Source organism: Anas acuta, chromosome 23 (assembly GCF_963932015.1).
Source record: "Anas acuta chromosome 23, bAnaAcu1.1, whole genome shotgun sequence".
Taxonomy (NCBI): domain Eukaryota; kingdom Metazoa; phylum Chordata; class Aves; order Anseriformes; family Anatidae; genus Anas; species Anas acuta.
Genome location: NC_089001.1, coordinates 4,751,425 through 4,770,145, shown reverse-complemented (window position 1 = coordinate 4,770,145; position 18,721 = coordinate 4,751,425). Strand labels below are relative to the sequence as shown.

Here is an 18,721-nt window from a genome sequence, read left to right as displayed (position 1 = left end):
GGAGATGGAGAGCTCCCTGGGTGCTTCAGCTCGCTCCACGCACCGGGATGTTCGTGTGGACCACAGGAGATGCTCCTCGTGGGGCAGCAGGACCAGGGAAGCCCAGGAGGCTGGGAACTGGAGAGGATTTCCTCCAGGCATCTCATCGGTATGAGGAACGCCGCTCTGGGTGCAGGGCCAAAATAGCACGTGTTTTCGGCAGCGCAGACAAAAGTAGGGAAGAAAAGATGCAAATATCTTCGGAATGTGCCCAGCAGTCTTTTGTGCAAGCACATTAGAATACAATACAAATGTGACTAAAAAAGACTCAACAGAATAAATACTGCACTTATAATAGGCCTCAGAGAGAGAAAGAGATTTAATGGCAACATATTAAATGTAAATCAACACAAAAGGTAACTGGGAAGGGAAGAGATATACCAGCTTAGGGATTATAGCACAAAGCTGTAATATTTACTCACGAGATTAAGGCACTTATAGGAAATGAAAAATTGTCCTTTTGTAATAATTCAATCCCTCGCCTTTATCCAGGAGGATTGGCCATATCAAGCTATTTTAGAGATGCAGACATAAATTCACACCTATTATGAGCAGAGGGACGTGGACCTGGTGCCTGCATCAGTCATGGCTCTTCTGCAAGAACTCAAGGCTTCGCAGGGGAAACTCATCCAAAAGCAGCCAGATTTCGGTGCTGCCAGCAGCCACTGCCTGCACAGCCATGCTGATACCACCAGAACCAAGCTGCAGTGGTCATGGATTCAGCCTGGAGAGCTTGGATAGAGGAGAAGATGACCGTGGACATCTGGGGGGATCTCTCCTCACCACAACCCCCATCCATCCGACAGATGCTGGGACCTGTAGACCTGCTGGTGTCCATGTGCCCGGCTGCCCTTCTGGGCAACTGGGGCAGAAAAAGCCAAGGGCTAAGCATGGCACTGCTCCCCACGTCCTTGTGGGGTGGGTAAATGCCCCCACCTCAATTCCCCACCCCTCAGCTCAGCGTCTTTCCCTGCAGCGTTGGGACTATTAGCCACAGCATGGTCAAGGAATGCAATATATTATCACCGTGCTTACGTTATCTCCCAGTTTACTCTATTTTTTGAAGGCCAAAAATAAAGTTTAAAAACTCAATTTGCTTTCCAGGTGCCAGGCAGAGCGGGCAGGCAATAAAGAAGAGAGCCTTATGATTTCTCAACCGCAAACCTCTTCCTAAGCCAGCTACCTCCGCTGCTTGTGTGGCCCCAATCAGCAAAGCATCTTTAGCGCCTCACAATCTTTAATAGATTTGTCCTCTGCAAACCCGTTGGTGAGGGAGGGAAGCGTTATTATCTCCTTTAACCAGGCAGGGAACGATTGCTGGAGGCAGTGTGCCCACGGTGGGGTCTGGCTGTGCTGTGGAGCAGCCCACCGAAACCCAAATCTCGGTGGGGAGCCACCAGCAGGACTGGGGTGTCCAGGAGGAACTGGGGAGAACTCAGTGCTGCCAAACCTAGAGGCTGAATTAGATAGAGTATGAATATATAAAAAAAAAAATAACTAAAAAATGCCTAAATTCAAACAAGAAGCCCTCACCTCACCATTAAGCCAAGATCCAGGGAAATTGGGATGGCAGAGCTGCCCAGCGCGCATCTCCTGGGTGTGCTGGAGAGCCTAACCAGCACAGCACTGCTGCTGCCTCAGAAATCCAGCCCTTTTTCTGCATGTTTTACTTCCAACCAGCTGCTGGTGGAGCATCGATGTGCTGCTACCAGCACCACCACGCTGCTGCCGTGCACAGAGGGGAACGACACCAGCGGGGCAAGGGGAGCACCGGGAGCGCCGCGGGCGCAGCAAGCAGCGTGCACCAACAGCAGCTTCCAGCTGGAAACCCCCGGGGCCGCTCTGGCTCAGCACCAACCCGTGATCACCACGACTTCATCAGATGCCAGGTCTCGGGGTGTCCCCCACGGCACAGCTCCGCCAGCCCCTCACGCAGCTCCGAAGTGGTTAACGCCATTTCAAGCAGGCGGGGAAGCTGATAGACACAGTCCCACTCTGCTCTTTATTTAATAATAATTATCCGGATAGTAAACCCGACCCTGCTGTTTTGCTCACTTAAATTTTTTTGTTTCCCCAGCTCTGGCAGTGTCACTTCTCCCGAGGCAGCCTCCCCCACTTCACGGAGTTAAATTGCATTCTGATTCTATTAAATGGTACTAAATGTCTTCGAAATCAAAGAGCAAATATAATTTAAGTGCCATTTGGGTCTTCCCACAGGTTCTCAGCTGTTCGCTCAGCAACCAACCTGTAGAAAGCCGCCTGGTGACAGGGGTATGGTTTAAAAGGAAGCACGCAGCCGGGATACACAATACAATTCCCTTCCACAACGGCCTTTATGCAAGCTCACAATGCGCCACGCTCGCGGCTTAAAACAATAAGGCTGCTATAATAAGAAGAGAGGAGGAGGGGAGGCCGGCATCAGGCGCAGCCGGGGCAGGAGGGCTGCTGCTGGCACGGCACTAGGATGGGGTGCAAGCCCGTGCATGGGGCACAAATTGGGAAATGGGAGACTCTGCACATCTCGCCTGGTTTTGGCTCAGCACGATGCCGAGCCCAGCCTGAAGATGCTGCACGAGCCAAAGCTCCAGGAGCCTGCAGACCTGAGAGCACCCCACGTGCAGAAAAATGCCTCCCTGCTATTACAGCCAGCCTGGCAGGGGAAAGGTCTCAGCAGGCTGGAGAAGTCCCGAGGAGATCCCACAAGCTTGGGTGTGGGGGAGAGGGGGAGAAGCGGCAGCTCCAGAGAAGGAGAAACTGTGAGCAGAAAGTGAAGATGATAAACCTTAATGTGCCCGTAATGTCTTGCAATTTCAAGGCTGGTTTTTAAAGGTGGAGCTCAATAGTCGCAAAACGCACTTAATTAAGGTTTTCAGGAACACCCGTTGTCTTGATGTACTTGTATATTCTGAGCGACCAGAAGAGAGTATGTTTCAAGGAGAAGTGCAGAGCAGAGCGGGGAAGGCTCCTTGAAGGCACCCAGCCCTGGGCACCAAAGCAGAAAAATCCTCGCCCTGGTGATGTCTTGGCACGGAGCATCTCCCTGCTGCCTCCAGCCGAGCCCGAGCTCACCTACAAACGAGCAAAGCTGCAGCCAGCGTGGCTCTGCAGAGCATCCAGGCAGCCTGCCAGCCCCAAAGCTGCTCCTTAGCTCCCACCGAGGAGAGCAGCAGCCCCGGGTGGAGAGCTGGCACCGGCACAGAGGGCAGGACCGAGCCGAAATCGGCACAGCCCCACCAGCCAGAGGGAAGGAGAGGGCAAAAAATGCGTACGGCTTTTCCCTGGTATAGGGAACAACAAAAAAAACAGCCCCTCCATGCTCCATCAGCACCCCTCCACCCGAAACCAGGGGCATGGCTGCAAATGTAAGGGAGAGCAGTGCTAAAAAGGCAGCTGTGTTAACACCGAGCACAGCTCAAGTGGCAGCAACAACAGCCACGGGGAGGCAAAGCTCATCTGCAGTCGGCCAGAGCAGGGCCAGAGCTGCGGCAGCACTGGCTCTTCAGCTTCCTCAGCCTGCAGCCACAAATAGTTCAAGCCCTTGCTCTCTCCCCGTGCTGGTGGAAGTGACTAATTGTATTTTGAGAGAGGAGCAAATCATCTCTCGAATCATCTGCACCGATTCCAATAATAGCTGCTCTTCCTCCAACGATCCTCCGTGCAGCATTAGAGCTGCCTAAGCCTCATTAGGCAGCAAGCGCTGCGCAAAGATCCGGCCAGGTCGGAGCCCAAGGTCATGCCCTGCCAAGCCACAAATCCCTCCTCGAGCCACCGAAACACAGCACCAACCCCAAAGCCACCCCGAGCGAGCAATCAGCCTGCATTTGCTGCAAGAAAAGTGCTTGCAGGGGGAAGGCAGCAGACAAACATCTTGGCAGCTCCAGCGGCATTTTGTGCATGCAGGCTCTCCAAAAACCACTCAGTGCTGCTGGAGAGGCAGCTCCGATGTACAGCTCTGGGCACTCAAAACTACATTTTTGAGGTGGCTGTAAGGACACGGCATCAGCTGGTGCTCGCCCTCCCCGAGAGCTTTCTGGGGTTAGGGCAGAGCCAGGGAGCAAGCATCACAGTTTGGGGGGCGCAGAAAAAGAGGCTGCCTCTCCCCAAAAAACGCAACAAAGCAGACAGCACCAAAAGTGCCTCAAGGACAGCACTTCCCAATCTTCCATGTTTTTTTTCCAAGCCTTTATCCTCACGGTTGGAGACATTCAGGTGCTGCTGGTGGGCTTGAGAATGAGGCAGGGGGTTGTAAGGAAAGCAAAGGGTCAGCAGCCACGGGCACGCTCCTGAGCCTGCCCCATCACCGGGGAGCAGCCAAGCACCACGGGGATGCTGCTCCGAGGAACAGCACTGGGACCACCTTTAGGTCCAGGCACCCCAGGCTTCTGCCAGGTGCCATCGTCCCCGAGCTCCCCAGCGCACGTCCCAGCCACGGGAAGAATTGCAAACCCGTTTCAAGTCTGTGCCTCTCCCTGCAGCGAAAGCAGCCGAGGGTTTTTAAACATTCAACACCACCCGGCCAGCGCGGGCTGCGCCACAGAGCTGCTCACATCAAAAGATCCTCAGCTCGGAAGATGGAAACGCTCCCGAGATGGGGAACAGCGCTCCCCACCCCTGGGTGGCTGGCCTGGTTTCTAGGTCGGGAGCTGGCAAAACTCCCCGTCTGTCGCCTGCATTTCCAGGAGCAGAAATGGGAACGTTGCAGGACACCCCAAAGCATACACATGGGACAAACAGGGACGTCCCCAGGTAGGGCAGGACTCGGTGCTGATGGAAGCACCCTCAGCCCCTCTCCACGCACGGACACGGTTGCGGGGCAGCCACGAGGTCCCTGCGTGGTGCAACCCTACGAAAAATCACGCTGCCTCCAAAAATCACGCCTCGGTTTCCTCCCTGGCAAGCCGCAAGCCCGCGTCCCTTGCCTGGGCTGGCAATCTGGCACTTTCCGCCGGCGCCGACCGCACGTTTGGGGAGCGGCGTTAAAAATACCCGCACCGCCTGCGCCCTCACCACCAAGCCTCCCACGGGCGCGCTTTCAGCTGCGCCCCCTTGGCTCTGCCTGCTGCGGGGAGGCTGTCGCAATGCAGGCAGCCATCCCTGCTGCATTCCCGGCTGATTTGCAAGGAGAGGTGGGCACCAGATGGAAGGAAGGAGCTCTTCAGCTCTTTCTCCATTTTTAACCCCGCTGCAAGTGCTTGGGGAGCTTTAGTTGAGGGAGAAGGCGGCGCTTGCAAGAAAGCCACCTTTAAAGGGTCCTTGTACAACGTGGAGGGATCTCTAAAAGGAAAAACAGAGGGGAAGATCGGTGGGACTGTGTCCATGGGCTGGATCCAACAGCTCAATGGTATGGAGAAAGAGGGCTTGGAAGAATTTGGAGGAATCTCTCACCATCTCGGGGATGATCCGCCTGTGCTCAGAAATCTCATGTCATCGTTACTATATCCTGTATCAAATGTTTCTGCCGTGCTGAGGTTAAGCCATCATCTCCATTCACCAAGGGCGAGATAATTCCTCGGGACTTGATTCACATTTTGGTGTAGGAACCCAAAGAGAGCTCTCAGCTCACCCCTCCATTCAGGTTTTGTTCCAATAGGAACAAGACTCCCTCCTACACCCCACGAGGAGTCACCTCACCCAGTTTTTGCCTTCCAAACATTGGGTGCCAAGTCAAGAAAAGGCTCCAGGTCTCCCCTACCACCCCCAGAGGTGCAAAAAGCGAGCAGGAACTCTTGGGTCATCCACGGCTCTCTGGGGACTGTGAAGGAACCCAGGCACCCACGGACTGGACCTCCAGGTCAACACAAAGCTAAACCCTGGTCTCTAAACCCCGTGTTTGCAAAGCAGTCCTCCTAAACGGTGAGTGTGGGGCTGGCACGACGACACCTGCCTGAGTTTGCAAGCAACAATTCGTGAGGCTGGGGGGGGGGGAAACAGTTTGCCTCGGCTAAAGCCTGCTGAGCTGCAGCAGATGGCTTGCTGCAGGAGCGGGGAAGGAGGAGAGAGAGCTCTGCGCAGCTACGAAAGGTTGCCTCCTCTTCGTAGTCTGCTTCTTCCCCACCTCCTTCCCCACACTCCTCCTCTCCGACGGAGAGGGATGCGGGAAACGTGCCGGTGAAATCCCACACAAGGCGCTTACTTGACTGACTCCTCCAAGTTGCTTCGCTCCTCTCCAATTTACCCTCACTCTGCTCGCTGAGAGCGAGCGTGGCCGGCGTTCAGCCTGCAGGTCACGTTCTCCTCGCCTCCTGCACCTCCGAGCGCACGCAGCACGGCCAGGGCTCGCCAGGCTCCGCGAGGAGACCCCGCCGTGCTCGGCAGCGCAAGGTGAAACCGAGGGGCTACAAAGCAGCGTGGATCAAACCCAACCGAAATATTTGCACAGAGCTCCGTGAAGTGAAACCGCCAGGCTTCTCGCGGCTTTAATTGCGACTGGCAGCCTTCCACGGTGTTAATAAAACTCATGTTTCTACGGCACCTTTCATCCCACAGGTTCTTCGAGTCAAAGCCTTTGCAGACCTCGTGGGCGCACCGACACCGAGGGCGCTGGGGTGCAGCCACCTGCAGCGAGCATCGCTCCAGCCCTCACGGCAGCAAGTGAAGGTGTCCAGGTCCGATCCTCCTCCTAAATCACTGGGGTGCATGAGGGGAACGGCTCCGCTATCAACAGGCTGATATAAGCAGCCCCAAGCCTCTCATGTCCAGGTAAAGGCTGAAGGTACCACCTGCAGTTGGAAGAAGATGAGCAGCACCCTCCACATCTCAGCTCCCGACTTGGGTTTTTCTACTGGCTTGTTCCTCCTCCCATTTATTCCTATTTAAATGCACGCTGCACATCTTTTTTTTTTTTTTTTTTCTTTTTTCAAGTCCCTGAGATTTCTCTCCTTTTGGGGAGAAATCTGCTGTCTGCACCATCCCTGCCCCTTCCCCTGCCTGCTGACGGAAAGGGGCAGCAGCGTGGGGCTCGATGCCCCGCACCACCGCCTGCCTTCCCGTGCGCCGAAGCTCTTTCCATTCACAACGTGCTACAAAGGAGGGCCGTGAAAAAAATATAAGCAAGCCACCCCCACTCCCACCCATATGTGCCTTTTCTCAAGGTCACCTGCAGTCAGTTGACATGTTTTCTCCAGTCGGCTCGCTGGCAGCCAAAGCCTTGTTTAAACGACAGAGCAGCCTTTCCAGGAAGGAAACAATTTCCTCGATGGCAAAGGAACAGAATTATCCATTTGGAAAAACGGCGCCTCGTCAAGCTGACACGTACAACAAAGGCAGCCTTCCTCCGAGACTGACAGAGGCACAGCAGGCGAGATGAGCGGAATCCCACAAAACATCATTTGGAGGTATAAAATATTCACCATAAATTGCAGTGCCACTCGGGACCTGGAATTCAAAGCGCCGAGAAGAAAGCGGAGCCTCTGCAATGACATTCAGCTCCCGAGCTCAACTTTCTCCCCAGGCCCCGAGGAGGGATGGAGGCCAGCCGCAACGCTCCGGCAGCAATGATCTGCCTCCCGTCCTGTGCTTTCAATCAGCATCTCCCCCGGTATTTTAATGAGGAGATTAATATCTTTAACCCCATTTTAACAGGCAGAAAGAAAGGAAAGATTTCGGAGAGAACAGCTGCCTCGCAGACAACCAAACCCAACTTTAGGCGATGCTTCCAACAGATAAGGACAAAGCATCAGATGGGGAGGAAGAAGATTTCCTCAAAGTCCCAAAGGAACGGAGAAAGGGAACATCTCCTTATTTATAAGGGGGAATATTGCCATGTATTTGATTCAGGATGACAAAGCTGCTGTAAGCAGGAGGTCAGACCCGTGTCTGCTACCAGGGATGAAGCCGGCTACCTGCACCCCGAGCCAAAGGTGGGCAGAATCCCACTTATCCCCCAGCGACCTTTCCAGTTGGTATTTGCACTGCACTAGCAACAAGGAGGAACGCCATCCACCTCCCAGCACACACATTTCTCAGCTGCTTCCCGCCTTCTCTTTTGCTTTTCGTTCCCTCCTAACAGATGTTTGATTTCCTGCAGAAGGTGAACACTTCCCATGGAAATTTCACCCAAGTTTCCATCAAAAAAAAAAAAAACACGTTCCCCTGCAAAATTTTCCAACTCTAATAAGTAACAATAACACTTGGATGTGAACCGCCCCTGGCTTGGTTTTGTTGTTTGCAAACCCTGCTGGAGGCTTTGCCCACCTGTAGTTATTATTTCATTGCTTTGTTCCTGGCTGTCAAACTCCATCTCTTTTTTTAACCTTAACACCATATGCTTCCTAATGAAAAACGTCTCCATATTCACACCTGAAATGAGAGTCTTGTGTGAGCTCTCTTTCGCAGAGCCCTCATGGAATTTCACTCAAAGGCTCAAGGAAAAAGAAAAGGCAAGAGAGGCCTTAAAGAGCAGAGAGGAGACCTTATTCGTCTCATCTCCCGACGACTGTTCAGCAGGAGCCTCCGTTCCCGGCTCCCTTCGCCAGAGGTCCGGGGTTAGCTGCATGTAAAATGCAAATCCCAGTATGGGGAGAGGGAAAGGGCTTGGGCAGCACGCACCGTGGTCACGAGAGCCGCCTGTGCTTTGCGAGAGGGGGGCGGCGGGCTGCCAAGGGTGCGCTTCTGAGCCGAGGAACTCTTCAGCTGGAAAAAAAAAGTGCCCAAGAGCCTCTTAATCTTGCCTCCTTTTGGAGGTGACCTTGCTGTTTGAGGCAGTGCCCCGATGGTATTTGATTCACTGACTGCTCTCACATCTTCCTGAAGGGCTGAGAAGCAGGGATCTGCGGGCAGCCTCGGCGGAGTCTCCCCGGGGAATCCTCAGCGGTGGGCACCACACGCAGCAGCTCTGCAAAAAGCCCCCAGAGCCTCTGGGCAAAACCCACATGGGCTTTGTGGCTTTTTTTTGTGCAACGCCACAGCGTGCTGTGACCCCGCTCCGCACGGAGGGTCAGCATCAGTGAAATGGGGTTTCAAAAGCTCCCCAAGAAACGTGGCGTGCTCTCGCAGGGGCACTGCAGACGAGGCATCGCCTGCAGGCAGGGCTTAAAACCAAACTTGCCTCGGCGGTGAGCGCCGTGCTGTGCTGTGCCGTGAGTCATCTCATCGGCCGCTGCTCCTGCCAGCGCTGCTTCAGAGGCCAGGCTGATGGGGCTGTCAGCACGGCTCCCTCTTCACTCCAAGCAGCCACTTAATGAGCCAGCGCATTGCGTGTTTAATTAAACTGTGCTTTTCACATTTGTCATTCTCCGGTCTCGGGAAACTGAGCAGAGCTGGAAGGTGCTGGCGTGAAACCTGCGGGCACGGAGGTGCTGGCAGTGCCCCAGGGCACAGTGCCCCCAGCACAAGCACCCAGCACCTCGCCCTGACCCCACAAACACTTTATAAAGTGCAGGGGGAGCCGGAGCATCCCCTGTCCCATGCCAACAGCAGGGCCAGCTCCTGCCCCTACTCTGCAACATGCCTGGCTGGGAATGCACGAGCCCAGGGCTTGGCAGAGAGCATCATCGGGGCAATCAGGACTGCCTCCTCCCATTTCCCTAAAACCAGCGGGCAGTAACGAGGAAGAGATGCCGAGGAGGAAGAAAAGCAGAGAGAAGCAACGCTTCTGGGTGGAAAAACAGAAAAGTGAGCTGCAGCAGAGGAATTGCAAGAGGTAAGCAAGTGCTGGATGAAGTCCTGCGAAAAACATCTCTGTTTTGACAAGGAGGATGTGCAAGGTGGGAAGCTGCTATGTTTTTCTCACACATGACTACAGAGCGCCGAGCTGAGAGTCGCAGGGCCCAAAGCAGAGGCCAGCAGTGCCCGCAGCGATCCCCACAGCCCCCGCGGGGGGCTCGGACCCTGCCTTCCCCCCGCCACGTCTCCACCAGCCCCCGGCGGCTTCTGGCGAAAATCGCCACCACGACGCCAAGGGTGCAGAAAGAACGGGTTGCAAATGCATTTTGTTTGTGTGTGGGAAGCAAGACTGGGGAACAGAAAAGATTTATTTCAGACATTATGAGATGTTTTGAGCCCTTTTTCCCCTCCTCCATCCATTTAGCGGCAATCAGGCGTTTTCCTTCCCAGCTTATCCTTTGACAAAATGAGCTGCGTTACCTGGGGAGTCAGATTGCCTTTTTTTTTTTTTTTGCCTCCCCCTCAATACCTGGAAGCGTGAAGCTTGTAGGGGGATACCCGTCACCTCCCCAAGAAGAGCAGGGCACCCTCAGCTTGCTTGCACAGCTCCCTGGCCCTGCAGCCAGCGGCGAGATTGCTCTCCCACCACACAGGGCAGCAAGGGATGGAGCAGGAATAAATATATAAATAAATGAAAGAACAGAAAATCACGTTCTTTTTTTTTTTTTTTTTTTTTTTTTTCCTCCAACCTTCCCCACCAGCTGCTGGTTATTTACCATTATCTCTCCTCGCAGCGTTGGCGGTGCAGCCGGACTCCCCTCCGCAGGCTGCCAGCAGCCCAACATTACCGAGCTGTGTCAGGCTCAGCACGCGGAGGGATGGATCCTTGTGGCCCCCAGCACCAACAGCTCCAAGTTTGGAGGTGCTGAGCCCAAACGTTTCTCCCTCGAAGGAGGCAGAGCTGCTTCTCTGCTGCAGGCTGTGCGGGGATGAGCACACGCCACCCGCCCAAATGGTGGTGCTGCGTGTGCTGGCCAGCCCCTAGCTTTTATTTGGCCAAGCTGGTATTTGTTTGGCCACAGCAGGGAAGGGGCATGCACACAGCATCTTGTGTTTTAGGAGGATGTAATGCCCCTTGGTAAGAGATTTAACTGGTTGTAGCATGGGTGAAGGAATGCTGGAAGCGACCTCCTGCACCACATCCCACAATTAATCTGCCACTTCCTAGTTAACCCGCAGCAGCAGGACAGCACGCTTCATCATTAACCCTGAGGTCCTAGGATATTTCCAAAGCCATTCCCACAAACACGTGCTGAGAAGCAAAGAGAAATGAGAGAAAGCTGGATGGGTCCCCCGACAGAAACGTGCCCGTTGCTTCCACCCATCTATGCCGAAGGAAAGCGGCGCTGTGCAGCACAAATAAATTAGACTGGGAGCAGCACGTGCCCCAAAGCTGCGAGTTCGGGCTTTGCACAAGCAAATCCAAGCAGATGAGTGAGGGGGAAGCCAAGATGGGGGCTGCTGTTGAGGTCTGCCTTAGCTTGGGCTCCTGTTTTTCAAGAAATCTCTGCCCCCAAACTCGGACAGCACTCCTCCTCCCGGCAGTCCTGGGCAGATCGATGCTCCGCCACCCTTCCTACCCATCCCCACAACACAGTGGGCTCCAGAGGGAACTGCGGGTGTCTTTCCAGATTTATGGCCCTTTTATTTATTTCTATTGATTTTTAAAAACACTTTAAAAAAAAAAAAAAAAAGGCACGGTGACTCTCCTGGTGCCTGGAGGCCTGGCAGGGATCAGCGCTCAGTGCACCTGCAAGTGCTCCGTGCACCTGGGGACCCCCAAGCACCGTGCAGGCACCCAAATTCGGGTGACCCCACCCCCCCAAACCCCAGCTTCCCATAGCCAGCACCATGGGACAGCACTGTCCCCTTCCCACAGAGCCCAGGGTCCTGCAGCCAGCTGCTCCTGCCTTTCCCTGTGGCTCCTGAAACCCTCTCCCCTGCCCAGTCTCAGCTTAAAGCTTACAGCTTGTGTCAGCCCAGCTGTGGCTCGGGCTATGTTGTTGCAATGATTAATTACCCTATCTTCAGAAATTGGGCTCCACTTCTACTGTAAATGAGTCCAGCTTCACCTTCCAACTCTGGATCCTTGTGCACTCTTTTCTGCTAGATTAAAGACCTGTCGATTTGCAGCAGCCGCTTCCCCACGGAGAGGTATCCAGACCACAACCAGATCACCCCCTACCCTCCCTTTGATCAGCTCACCAGGCAGTTACTTCCCTTGCACTCCAAGACAAGACTGACACGCCTCAATTTACCCACACATTTTATTTTTTCTGTGCTTTTTTTCCCCATTCTCCTTCCAAAACGCTCCCGTGCATGAGCAGCACACGTCCTGCTCGTACGCGCAGTGCCACCTCCGAACACTCGCTATTCTTCACATGCTCCCAGAGATGCTTCTTGCCCTAAGCAGTTAATATTTATACTGAGAGCAACACCGGCTCCGAGAATATCAGGATTATTATTCCTGTTGTATAGATGAAGGAACTGAAGCACGGAGATGAAGTGATTTGCCTAAGGTCAGGCGGAGTTGGAGGAGCTGTCTGTGCCTCGCCATGCCAGGAGTTATTTAGCAATACGAGTATCAATAGATGGCAACGAAGGACACGGTTTGGTTCCTGGATCTCCCCGGTCTGCTGACACTCCACGCAGCAATCCAGCCCTCATTTCCCTGACAACAGGACCTAACTGCACCCGTACACAGGCTCTCCAGGACCAGAGGCTGCTCTCCGTGCTCTCCGTGCTCTCCGTGCAGCCAGGGGGAAAAAAAAGGCAAAAAAAAGGAGCTGTGCTGCTTGCCAGGGCCAAAACCACTGCCTAAGCACCCAGAGCGAGGGAAAAGCTGGATTTGCTGGCCCAGCCCAGCCACCCGAACCTCCCCTTCAGCTGGAAATGCTCGGGCTGAGAGCTGAGGACTCCCTGAGTTCTCGCTCCTAATGGGCTCGCTGCAAATCCACGCGCGCTCCTTGCCTCTGCCCCACGCTCGACTGCACACCGAAGGCAGGGCTACCTTTGCATACCAAAAGCCTTTGAAAATCAGGTTCTGATTCTCCCCATGCTCTTCAAAATGGAGATAATCCTATTTCCCTCGCTGTGCTTGCAGAGCTCGGTGTATGACTATTTATGAAGTGCTTTAAAGGCATTTCTCTCCAGAAGTTCTCCTGCGCTCCTCCCTGACCATCCAAGCCTCACGCAGCAGCGCTCCTGGTTTGCTTTCCCATCTTCCTGGTGATTTGGGGAACACCTTGGGAAGCTTTTCCTCCTCCCACCCAACATCTGGCCCCCTCCCAAAGCTCCCAGGGGCCAAACGTGCCGGGGCAGTGCGACAGCCCCATCCTGCTGGGTGCTGAGCTCGCAGCCACACACCCAGCCCCTAGCAGGAGGCTTCCAACACCCCTGGAGATGAGCGCACCCGTTACAAGCGATGCTTTTCAGGCTGCCAAGTACCCATGGCCAATGCAGTTCTCCTCGCTTCCTTCACCACAGCCCCACTTCATCCCCCTAAGCTGCCAATTAGGCAGGCGGCGGAGATGGCGAGGGATGATGAGAAGTGGCAGAGCCTCGCTTACTCCTCTCTGGCAACCTGACACGAGGAGATCCACTTGCTAAACGGTTAAAAAGAAAACGGTGTGGCCCAGCTCATCAAAATCACACTTTAATTAACTTTGCATTGTTTTTTTCCCCCTCTCCCCTCGCCTTTTTTTTTCCTTCTTCTTTTTTTTCTCTCCTGGCATCAAGAACTGAATTGAGATGCAGGTGAATTCATTTTCATAAACTATCAGTTTCCATCAAATCTATCTAATCCATCTCTATATAAAATCCCTTAAGCAGAAGATCTTGCTCCCACTCTGCCTTCCACAGCTGTGTAAGCCTCGCAGAGCTAGCAGAAATACCAGGCGTGGGTGGCACTACAAGTTCCCAGCTCTCTCTAGATGTGAATATCACTGAGCTTACACGTCCTCGCCGTTCCTTCTAAAACATATGGCTTTAATGTATCACCAGTCACTTCCCATCAGGATCAAAGTTTAAATATATCCGTGGCTTAGGCCGGGAACAGCAGGTGCTGCTCGTGGGGCCGGACCCAGGGACCCGGCTCAGCAGCGCAAGGGTGGGGATGAGATGCTCCACATCTGGAGCACAGCTGCGGGGGGAAATGGAGATGGATGCAGGGACGGGTGGTTGGGAAAGGGAGGGAGCCAACTGCTCAGCCACCAGCCAGGAAGGGCTCCGAGGTTTGTAGGGAAGGGCCCAGGAGCGTTTCCTAGGTGCTCGTGTGAGCCTTGGCTCCCTGGCACGGAGGAGCAGCAGAGCCTCGCGAGTCGAGTCGTGCCAAGAAGAGGAACAACAAAGATGACAGAGCAGTAGAAAGGGACAGCTCATCCTGCACAGACACCCTTGCGGTGCCAGCACAAAGCCCAGCCGCTCAGTGCCCATCGCTCTGCAGACACAGCACAACACCCCCGAGCTGCCTACATCCAACCAGGAGCACCCACACCCCAAGATGATGCCGCCAGCATCCAAAGCTCCACACCCCAGCCACAAACTCCCCAACCATGCCGATGAGGAGGGCAGAAAGTCCCCCAGCTTCACACTGGCTTTTCTCCAAACCCCAGCTTGCTGCAGTCCCATCCCGACCCGCTGGACAAGGCGCTTGGCAGGGAGCAGGTCGGGCTGGGGAAGGATGAGAAGAGAAGGAGGCATTTCCATGATTAAGGTAGCACCCAAATTTACTTATCAAGACCACACACAAAGGTACTGGCTGCAGACTGAATGCAGTTCATGGCAAGTGTTTCTGAAAGCTGCTGGGAGCTGGAGGGCTCATCAGAGAATCTTAATTGGTTTCCTCTTAAAAAAAACCCAAATGCATAAATTAAAGCAAAATAATAAACTCCTGGCTGTTTTTCATTATTAATAATATTAACAAAGTGAGGAAACACAGAAAAACAACTTGCTGCGGATCCTCCAACCCAAGATGGAGCAGCCAGGATGGGGAAAGGTGCTGCAGCCCATCCTGCCCGTGGTACCCCAGGCCACGCAACACCAGCAAGGCACAGCAAGGGGATGATGCCGCCTCGATCCCAGAGCTGAAATGTCCCCAGCTGTCCCAGGGCCACGAAGGCCACCAGCAGCAATAAGCCTTGGTGGGACAAGCCAGGCTGGAGAAGTGCACGGCGTGCAGCCAACAGCCAAAGGTAAAGTACCAAGTCCAGGTCCAAATGTGCCCACACTTCAAATGCGCCTTCCCTTGCTCCCCTGCATAGATAAGTTTCAGCTCGACAACTTTGCCAAAGCCCTCAGTGAATTACAACTGCTATTTAGGAGCTCAGTGATACCGTTTTCTAGATAAAGGAAGTGAAAAGTTGTGAGGTAAGAAGCCAGCGGGTAAACTGAGAGCAGGAGCCAGTCTCTGCTGCACAGCCAGATCTCTCAGTCAGTAACAAAAACCACGGGCCTTGCTGCTTCTACTCTTTTTTTCCAAAAAAAATAGAATATTTATATTTTAATTAAAGTGAACACAATGTAACTATAAAGAGTTTGGCCACCAAGCATTGTCACCACCTGGGTCAGAAGCCAAAGGAGCACAAACGCTCCTCTCTGCGAGCAGCGCAAGGAGCGCCCCACGGATCGCATCCACAACTCATCTCCAACGACGCCCATTAGAGGGGAGAGAACGGGTATTAACGAGATGAAGTGTGAGAATGGGGGGGAAATGAATAAAAGCAACGGCATGAATAGCACATGAGAGGCAAATGAAATAATTACTCTGCTCACCATTGTTACGACGCCGCAATAAATTCAATGTAATTCCTAAAGGCCAACCAGTTTTCTTTCTTACTTGCTGCTTCTTTCTTTCTCTTTTTTTTTTTTTCTTTTTTTAAGTTCCTTTTTACAGTTTCAGAATTATGCTTTAATTAGCATAACATTTAAATTAGCGAATGGAATCTTAATTAGCTGAGGAAATAGACTTTTGTTGGAGTGGTTGCTAAAACAAATAAATCCTCTTCCTCTTTCAAGAGCCATTTGCTTATGGCACATTTAATAGCCTAGTGTACCATAAACAATTTGAGACAAGGATAAGTAATTAAATTAGAAAACATGCCGGCAGAAGTACCCCAGCCTGGCCTTCTCTGAGCTACAAGAGGCTAATGCAAACCTCCCTTCATCGGGGGAAAGTGTCCACTCGGGGTCTGCTCAATTACCAGCCGCAGGACTCCGATTGCCCAAAATCGCCATTTCTGCACCAGAGCCCCAGGGGCTCTGATCCTTGGCCCAACACTCTCAGGACTGAAGGAGGGCTCTCAGGGGAAACAAAGGGAAGGGTTGCAGAAAGTTCAGCTGAAGAAGAAAACTCCAGAAGTGGTGTTTTCTGGTGTAGGACCTTGCTGGAGAGAAAGCCCAGGGTGATGGAGGTCTGGGTACGGTGCAAAGGGTGGGACAGGAGCCACAGGTTGGGCTGCCAAGACGAATTCCTTCCAGAAATTTCTTCAGCAGCTGAGTTTGAGACAACACAACCAAGGCACAAAAGGCTTGAACCTAGCTGCATTATGGCACAAGGAACAGCCCCTGGTTTCCAGCCCAATGAGACTCACACGAGCTCACGAGAAACGGTATGAGCTGCACAAGAGAATTGCATTAGGAAGATCGAGAGTCCTAAGTTTGGTTCAGTCTCAACATCAGCACTCTCTAACCAAGGGTGTAAAAAACACCCTGGAAATCATAGCAGGATCGTGGTGCACAACCAACACCCCGAACACGGTTTCGGAGGATCTGGCTCCTAGAGCCCCCACTCCTGCGCATCCCTGCTGCCCCTGTGCTGCTGCTCCCCCTTCCTTCACTCCAGGAGGTTTCTCTACGTGAGAGAACAAAATAACAGCATTAAATCTCCAAGCTGCCAATTGCCAGCTCTCCGAGACGAGCAGCAGATATTCCTGGACGAGCACCTTGGGGGAGATGCTGGCCACGCCACGCCGAGCTGCCTCCCCTCCGCCACCCAGGGAAGAAACCATCCCTGCAAGCTCAGCGCTGGGGGCACGACGGGGAGAGCTGGGAGGCAGCCAGACCTCGGGGAGGACAGACTCCTACGCCTCCAGGACTCGAAAATGATTGCACCTTGGAGCTAACGAGCAAACCTTGGGTGGCCTTGGACGTGGGAAGGCATCTCCCCAGCGTGCCCCTTCCACTCCTCTTCCCCAGCGTGACGCAGGCAGGCGAGGACGGAGCGTTTCCAGCAGCAGGCCGCTCCATCCCGCTCCGGCCAGGCAACTGCAGAGAGCAATAAAAGTTTAATGGCTCCCAGCGGGTCGATTCAGAAAGAATGAAAACGCTATAAATCCAGCATAGTGCTTATGTGGAGCTTAAAAACAAACTGCTCCAATCACACTTAGCGAAGCCATCCAGTCTTCACAGAAGTCGGGGATGAAAAGGAAAGATTTAACCTTAGCCATGCCTTGGGCAGCACGCAGGTTAGGCAGAAAAATGAAGCTTGGACTTGCTGGCAAGATTTTCTCGTCTTTGCTTTTACTTAGCGGGATGTAAACCCGTGTGTGCCCGTCTCACACAAGGGCTCACGCTCAGAGGCATGGCCAGGACTCCCCGGAGTGGCGTGGTGTGAAACGTGGACAATCAACCACCAGGGATCAGACAAAACCCTCTCATATACCCCAAGATGTGGGTGAAGCCAAAGGGTCGGTCTGGTTTGGCTCTCCTAGCCCTCACCTAAGTGATGCTCAGCCCCAGCCACGCCAGAGCCCAGCAGGCTGAGATGCTCCCATCGAAACTTCAGCCTGGGTCAGAAGCTTAAAGCTGAATTTTGGCGCTGATCCTCATCCAAAGCCATGCAAAACTGCAAGATTTTGGCCCACCTTTTCCCCTCTGTTATTTCCACTGCCACCCACGGGCATCCCCCCAGCCCTGGGACACATCCATGTCCCGCAGCCCAGCTGGGCACCCTGCTGGCACAGCGCTTCCCAGGCAAACGAGCAGTGCCGAGGGGACCCCACTGAATGATTTGCGACATGGAAGCTTCCAAATACAAACCCATGCCCTGCCCACTGCCTCATTTCTCCTCTTGGTGCATGATAATAGAGGAGGATTTTCAGTAACAGCTTCTTTCAAGGAAGATGGTCTATTATAGGTCTAACTCATTCCTCGACGCTGCTCTCTCTCCATCTTATCTCTCTCTCTTCTCTGCTTCACTACACAGCTGCAGACTATGGCACCAGCTTCCTGGGAGGAAGGAGAAAGCAAACCCACTCGTACAGAGCCCATCTCTCACCGCACAAACGCCTCCAGAGCCGAGCCTCTCCAAAGGAGGCAAAGGTGCACCACAGACCCATCAATCTCACGTCCACTTGCTCTTTTGTGCTAATAAAGCCAGGGATGGAGATGGCGACAACTAACAATTAGCCTCTGCTCTCCGCAGGGGAGAAAAAGGCAATCAGTGGAGAGGAGCCAAAAAATAGGATTTCCACCCCACGTTGGCTTCTCCTCCTCCAGAAGTGGTGGCAATGCCATGCTCTGGGCCCACGAGTTGTTTCTTGCTCCTTAGCAAGCTGCTCTGCCCTTCAGTAGGAGCCCTTTGTTAGCAAGAGGAGGCCGAGCCAGGCTGTGCAAGAAACGCGTTTCACAAGGGCACCGACACGCATCCTCAGCACACCCCACGGCCAGGTGGCTGCAGGTCTCCAGATGGCTCGGAAATCCCGAGTCCCAGGCTGCACAACTCCTGAGCTGATCAAATCCTTCACTGCAACTATCCAGGGGATTCAGACCCATTTGAGAAGTGGCCACAACCAAATCTCTTTTTCCCTTTTGTACGCATCCATCATCAGCATTCCCAGCAGCGCCCAGCAAAGCATCCCACACAGCCAGCTCCCCTGACGTGTTTTCTCCACCTGGAGCGAAAGGTTGATGAGATAACTCCGGTGATGTTTGTTTCCAGGCTCTGCAGGGATGTCTGTGATATAAAGGGGATGCTTTGGCACTGCTGGGAAAAAGGGCACCCAGACTCAGAGGGCAGGCT

General features: G+C 53.5%; 1 protein-coding gene across 6 annotated transcripts in view; it reads right to left on the bottom strand.

The window, feature by feature from the left end:
- The window catches only part of OPCML (opioid binding protein/cell adhesion molecule like), a 324,198-nt gene that overhangs the window by 236,772 nt on the left and 68,705 nt on the right, over positions 1-18,721 (bottom strand). The window lies entirely within an intron of this gene.